Source organism: Portunus trituberculatus, chromosome 22 (assembly GCF_017591435.1).
Source record: "Portunus trituberculatus isolate SZX2019 chromosome 22, ASM1759143v1, whole genome shotgun sequence".
Classification (NCBI taxonomy): Eukaryota; Metazoa; Arthropoda; class Malacostraca; order Decapoda; family Portunidae; genus Portunus; species Portunus trituberculatus.
This window is the reverse complement of record NC_059276.1, coordinates 3,901,411-3,908,910: the sequence shown is the minus strand read 5'-3', so window position 1 is coordinate 3,908,910 and position 7,500 is coordinate 3,901,411. Positions and strand designations below refer to the sequence as shown.

General features: G+C 35.2%; 1 protein-coding gene across 1 annotated transcript in view; it reads right to left on the bottom strand.

The window, feature by feature from the left end:
* Window positions 1-7,500, bottom strand: part of LOC123507454 (acetylcholine receptor subunit alpha-L1-like) — a 231,844-nt gene that overhangs the window by 19,885 nt on the left and 204,459 nt on the right. The window lies entirely within an intron of this gene.

Below are 7,500 nucleotides of genomic sequence, written 5' to 3'. Positions count from 1 at the left end.
AGAGAGAGAGAGAAGAGTGATGGAGGGAAGGTAATGAGGGCAGTTAATGTAAGGAGAGAAGGAAATGGGAGTTGGGAGAGAGATTTGAGAGAAACGACTCGGGAAGAAAAGGAGGAGGAGGAGGAGGAGGAGGAGGAGGAGGAGGAGGAGGAGGAGTTTCTAAGTAGGTGAAGGAAAGGAGAAAGGGACAGAACATTTGAAGGAAAGAAGAAAAAAAAAACATATTAGAGAAAAATGTAAGATGAGAGAGAGAGAGAGAGAGAGAGAGAGAGAGAGAGAGAGAGAGAGAGAGAGAGAGCATACAAACAAGGCACCACACACAACACATCACACCTTTCCCACGCCAATGACCCACACAAAAGGTACAAGAGGGAAGAAAAAAACTCTCTTCTCTATTCGTGTCTTCAGGTAAACGGGCCAATTTATCGTTTCCACCTGCCCTGATCAGCTGCCCACGGTGACAATCCAATAACCTGCCTCCCATCTCCCCTCTCATCTCTCCCTCCCTCCACCACCCTCTCCCTTTCCATCTTCCAACACTTGTGATCTTTCGACAGAATCTCGAAGCGAAATCTAGTGAGATACATTCTTCATATGGCTCAGAAAGAGGAGGAGGAGGACGAGGATGGGAGGAAGGTAGGAAGGGAGGTAGAGAGGACAAGAAAGGAAAGACAAGGATGAGAAAGAATAGAAAGGACGAGTAAGACAAGGGTTAGGTTTGATTTGATAAAAAGGAATAGAAAGGAAGAGAAAATACCAGTATATGTGGAAAAGAGTGAAAAAAAGAAAAGTACGCGAAAAAACACAAGGGCAGAAAATAGGAAAGCAGAAAAAGTAGACTAAAAAAAGAACCGAAAACGATGAAAAAGAAATTGAAATCATATAAAAACTGAAAATTAGACAAGAAAAGGGAAAATAAGGGAAAAAATCAGCGGAAAGTATTAAAAGAGTAATAAAGAAAAGATAGACTGTAGAAAAAGTAGAATTAACCAAAACAATGACAGAAAATTAAAAGAATGACAAAAATGAGAAAAAAATAAGCATAACTACAAACAAATAGCTGAAAAAATATAATAGAAGAAAAATAAGCAAAGCAGACTAGAAAATAAAAATAAAACTACGCAAGGAAAGTAAAAAAATCCTGGAACGTAAACGGAAAAAGAGAAAAATCAGCCTCCAAAAAGGGAAAAAACATTGCACAACGAAAAAAAGAGGAAAAAAAAACTAAACGGTCAAAACATTAAAAAAAACTGAAAAGTAAACGAAAAAAAGAGAAAAAATGCCAAAAAAAGAAAAATATCACCAGAGGAAACTGAAAAAAAAATAGTAAAAAAAACACTGAAACGTAAACGAGAAAAAGAAAAAATGCCAAAAAAGGAAAAAAAATCACAAGAAGAAATAAAAATACCAAAATTGAGGAAAAAAACCAGAAACCAGGAAAAATTTGTACAAACATAAAAAAAAAAAACAGGAAAATTAGTACAAACAAAAAAAAAACAAATATATAAAAAAACCAGAGAAGATAAAAAAAGAGAAATATGAGGCAAAAACAAAACAAAACACATAATAGGAGGAAAGTAGGAAAAGGTGAACTATAAAAAAAATATTGGCGTTTGACATGAAGAAGCAGGTCATGGTACGGATCGAACCATTAGTTTCCCTTAATGGTTTGGCGGATACTCCCTGATCTATGAAGGTCTTCCCGCCACACCCACACGCCCTTACTCATGTTTGGGAGGCCTACACACACACACACACACACACACTCTCTCTCTCTCTCTCTCTCTCTCATGTACTTTTCTGTATTTTTCTCATTTTCTTCATTTTATATTCTTTGTTTATCATTTCTTCCTTTCCTTCTTATTTATCTCTCAATTTTTCTACTCTTTTCCTTTCTCTTATTCTTATACCCTCGTTATCACCTCCTCCTCCTCCTCCTCCTCTTCTTCTTCTTCTTCTCCTCCTCCTCCTCCTCCTCCTCCTCGTCCTCCTCCTTGTCTCCATTATATTTTCAGAAAGCTACATCATTATTCTACTCCAGTCTCTCTCTCTCTCTCTCTCTCTCTCTCTCTCTCTCTCTCTCTCTCTCTCAATACAAGATAATATGAAGAAATGGCAAAATGAAAATGAAAGAAGGGAATAAACATATCAATAAACACGGAAGTAAGTGAGAATATTGATAAATGCAGTGTAGATGAAAAGATGAAAAATAAAAGAAACGAAGAAACGAAGAAACGAAGAAATAGATGAGGAAACAGAAGAAGGAAAAAACGATAATACATGCAAAATTAATGATAAAGATAAGGAGAACTGAAATGAAGCAGAAAACGAAGCAAGAATAAAAAAAAAGGAAACAAGAGAAATGGAAGAAAATTGAGAAGACGAATGAGAGACAGAGAAAAATAGGAAAAATGCAGAATAAAACGAGGAAATAATAAAAGAGAATATGATAAAAAGAAATAAGATAAAATATGATAAAAAGGAGACAAGTACAAGTAAGGAAAAATAAAAGCACATCTAAGAACAATGGAAAAGGAAAAAAAGAAAATTGAGAAAGTGAAACAAAGGCGAGACACATTAGTTTTCCTTTTCCTTTTTATATTTCCTCCTCTTTTTTTCCCCTTCCGTTCTTTCCTTCATCTCTCCTTCCCTCCATCCCTGTCTTATCTCAGACTGAAAAAAAAAGACGTCTGAGAATGCCTGGAATATAGAAACTCTCTCTCTCTCTCTCTCTCTCTCTCTCTCTCTCTCTCTCTCTCTCTCTCTCTCTCTCTCTCCATTGTTTTACGCTATTGCGACTGTTATTGATCTTTTCTTTTAATTCCTTTTTTCTCTAAATATAATTCTTTCCCTTCTTCTTCTTCCTAATACGTATAAAGAAAAAAAAGAAGGGGAAGAGGACGAACACAAGAAAACAAAGGAAGAACAAATCGTACAAAAATATATTGGTCTTTACAACTTTGCTTTTCCCTTTTAAGACAACAGGTAATATAAATAAGCAAAAAAAATAAATAAATGAATAAAAACAAAGACACAAATGAAAAATGATAAATAATAACGTTTATGATGTTTTCCTTCTAAATATGTAAGCTTATGTTACAGTACAGGTAACATTGATCTCTGTCTCTCTCTCTCTCTCTCTCTCTCTCTCTCTCTCTCTCTCTCTCTCTCTCTCTCTCTCTCTCTTTCCATTCTCTTCCTTCATGACTATCTATAACTCCTTCTCCTCTCTCTTTCTCTTTCATTCTCTTCACTCTCACCAAATAAATAGAGAACAAAACATCAAAATATAATTCATAAGATGTTTTTCATTTTAAACATTCGTAAACATCACAGTCTGAAATCACACATAGGAGAAACATAACTAAACAAAGATAGACTGATAGATAATAGAATAACAAATATAAACCTCTTAGAATGTTTTTTTGTATTTAAACAACACAAACAAATGGAGGATAAAAATAATATAACTTAGATAGACAATAAATAAAGCAGTAAAACAAAGTAAACACAAAACTAAGCGAAACAAAAATAAGAGAAAAACTAAAAACAAGAACATGAGACTAACAACACACTAGATAGACGACAGATATGACAGTAACACAAGTAATCACAAAACTAAGCCAAGTAAAACAAAAAAACTGAAAAAAAACATGACTAACAACACACTACGAGGAATTAATCAGTAAATGTACACAGATGACAAAAAAAAATAGGGAAAAAAAGGAAAACTACTAGGAAAACGGGGGAAATAATTAACCAAGTATCCTTTCCTTTTTTCTTCTCCGACGAAACGCAATTAGAAGTAAATGTTTTCCATTAAAAGTTTGGAATGTGATTATTTTTAGGGAGAAAATAGACTGTTTGCTTGACAAGTGCCGAGAGAGAGAGAGCGAGAGAGAGAGAGAGAGAGAGAGAGAGAGAGAGAGAGAGAGAGAGAGAGAGAGAGAGAGAGAGAGAGAGAGAGAGAGAGAGAGAGAGAGAGAGAGAGAGAGAATCCCTTCCCAGTTGCATCGGGGAGAAGTAAATTTAATTACGTCTGAAATGGCCAATTATATTATCTTCACGAGAGAGAGAAAGAGAGAGAGAGAGAGAGAGAGAGAGAGAGAGAGAGAGAGAGAGAGAGATACACTAATAAACGAATTTCTGATGTATTTTCACGTAACATCGAAACATTAAATTAGAAAACAACATTGCCAGAAAAAGTAATAATAATGATAAAAAATAATAATAATAATCACCAGGTGGGCTGCTTCATGACAACCCAATTACTGAAGGCAATTACCTGCTCTGAGTGAAAGGTAGGTAAGTAATTCAAGCAAGTAATTTACGTGGGTGTATATAATTTGGTGGGGAAGCGAAAGTTATAGATTACAGATGGCAATGGATATCGAACCTTGATTCACCAAAGGAGGAGGAATTCTTTGAGCCAAGACCACAAAACATGAACACAAAGATGAAGAAAATAAAGGACTGTATTGAAAGCTAATGTATTATTTTTCCTTTTATTCCTTTGTTCATTTTTTCACTCTTATTTTTGTCTTAGTTTTCTCTCCAATTTCTAGTTTTCTTTCTTACTTTAACATTTGTTTCACTCATTTTACTTTTTCTATGTCATGTTCCTTATTATTATTAGCCATATTAACCCCTTCAATACTGGGACACATTATTACTTTGAGATTTGTGTACGATTAGACCATTTTATTGACATAAGGAACGGTCTATGGAGGTCAGAAGGTTAATGGCCACGGTCTTCACTATTTTATTCCCCCCACATAAGTTTCTGAAGCTGTATAAAATCACCAATTGTAAGCAGAATGAATATGGAAAAGCGTCATGGTACTCAAGGGGTTAAACTGTCTTTTTCCTTTTATTTTTTATCCTTATCATCATTAGCCGTATTAAGCTGCCTCGTTCCTTTATCTGAAACTAATCAGTCAATCAATGTCAGTCTGTCTGTTCTGCATCTATTATGTTTTTCGTCTACTTATATGAGCTTATCTATTCATCTGTCGGTCTATCTAATTATTCTCAAAAGATCCAACGTGTATGATTCTAGTATATATCTCTCTATCTATCTGCCTGTTCGTCTCAGCCAACTATCTGCATGAGTGTTAATCTATTCATTCTATCTATTTATTTGTCTATCTACTCGTAAATGTCCTTAATAGATGTAGTGGATGCATCAAAGGTACACCTGCCTATCACTCTATCTATCTACCTGCCTATCTGCCAATCCCGCTCACCTTCCTGTTTCTGTGAGTGATGTTCCAATAATAATTAGCGTCCCCGGTCCCCACGCCAGGTATTCTCCGTCCTTTCATGCAGGCAAGGTAAAAAATATAAAACACGAACTTTTTAATATATATTTTTTCCATGGGTGTCTCGGGAAGGGATAAAAAGAAGCGTGGAATGTAACTGAAGTCCAACTCGTTTGATAAAGTTTAACCATCCATGGATTTTCTCATTAGTCGGCTCCCGGCCTAAAAAGAGAAATTCAAAGCGTTGATCACTTATTGGGAAACTTGTTCAAGGGGAAAACGCCGCTTTTCCTCCTCCCCTCTTTGCTAAAAATAAAAGTATCCCTTTGAAAAAGATTTTTCCTTTCTCTCTCTCTCTCTCTAGTTTCCTGTCACTCATTTTGTTCACGTGTTATGAAATGATATCGTGGTTTTTCATAATTCAGATATCAGCGCGGCGACTCTTTCATCTATTTCATTTTTAAAAACTTTTTGATGTTAGTATCAGATTACGCGCCTAAATGTTGTAATGATTCTGACAATATACATTTCTTCATTGAGATTTATGTCGTAGATCTCAATTTTCGTATTACGCTTAGTAGTTTAAATGACGCGGTAACTTCTTAATGCATTTATTTACTGAATATTTTGAAACATTCCCGGGAACTCTGAAAAGAGCGTCTTTATAATGTACATTTCCTTAACTCTTTATTTTAACTTTTCCCTTCTGTCCTTGAAATGAAAATAAAACAACATAACACAAAAGTTCGAGAGGAAAAACATTCACTCAGCAATATTAGCATTTCCTTGAACTGGACGATGCAACACCGCACCTCAGGAAAATACTATCTTTTCATCTACATTTCTTTGACTCAACTCTTTACTCCTTGCATTAATTTCTATCCTAAAAACAAATACCTAATAGAAGAACCCAGCACTTTTTTATCCTTTCCTGGAACTACAGAACATATACAGTCCCGTACCTCAGGAATATGGCGTCCTTTTGATGTACATTTCTCTAACTCAACTCTTTATTCCTTGTATTAATTTCTGTCCTAAAAAGCAAATGCCTAATACAAGAATCCAAAAGAACATTCATCCAGCATTTTTTTAGCCTTTCTGGGAACTAGTGAACACAAGCAACTCCGCTCCTCAGGAATATAGCGTCTTTTTGATGTACATTTCTTTAACTCAACTCTTTTATTTCCTCTATTCATTTCTATCTTAAAAACAAATACCTGATACAAAAATCCAAAGGAAAATTCATCCAGCATTTTTTTTTACCTTTTCTGGGACCTAGAGAACACAGGCAACCCCGCACCTCTGCATATTAAACACCTGACATCAAGAATTAATACATTTGTTACCTAAATGACGCAGCGTGGAGGCTATTTCCTCTTTTAATTAGCGCCAATGAATCAGTCGCCACTCGTGTGCAGGTGAAAAATAAGATTACGAGGGAAAAACGGATGAATGCAATATCTCATACCTTCAACCAGCACATAATTGCACGTTACGAGGAGGAATTGTAGGCTGAATTAATAGCACCAGGTAATTATGCAGGTGTAATGTTAATAACTACCGCCAGCTTCCCTCTCTCTCTCTCTCTCTCTCTCTCTCTCTCTCTCTCTCTCTCTCTCTCTCTCTCTCTCTCTCTCTCTCTTGTCTTTATTTCCTAATTTTCGTTTCTTTTTCGTTTCTTCTTCTTCTTTCGTCTATTATATGTTTGTCCTATTTCTATCAATATTTCTTTAGTATCTTTTCTTCCTTTTCTTTTTCATAGTTTTCTCTTTTTCATCTACCTCCTCTTCGTTTTCATTCTACACTATTAGTACAACAACAACAACAACAACAACAACAACAACAACATCAACATCTACTACTACTACTACTACTACTACTACTACTACTACTACTTCTACTACTACAACTTTTACTACTACAGCTTACAACTACTACTACTACTACTATTACTCTACAACAACAACAACAACTACTACTACTACTACTACTACTATTACTACTATTACTACCACTACAACCACAAATACTATAGCCTCTTATGAATAGACATATCTTAACCTCCAATATTATTTCAGTTTTTCTCAGTGTATTGGACTTTCTAAACTGTTTCTCAATCCGATTCTTCAGCCACTTTATTTTTCTCCTCCCTTTCTCATTTTATCCCACTTCTTGTTTATTTTCACTTCGCTCTTCTTGTGCAGTCTGACGGCTTTTCCATAAGTTACGACGCTTCTTT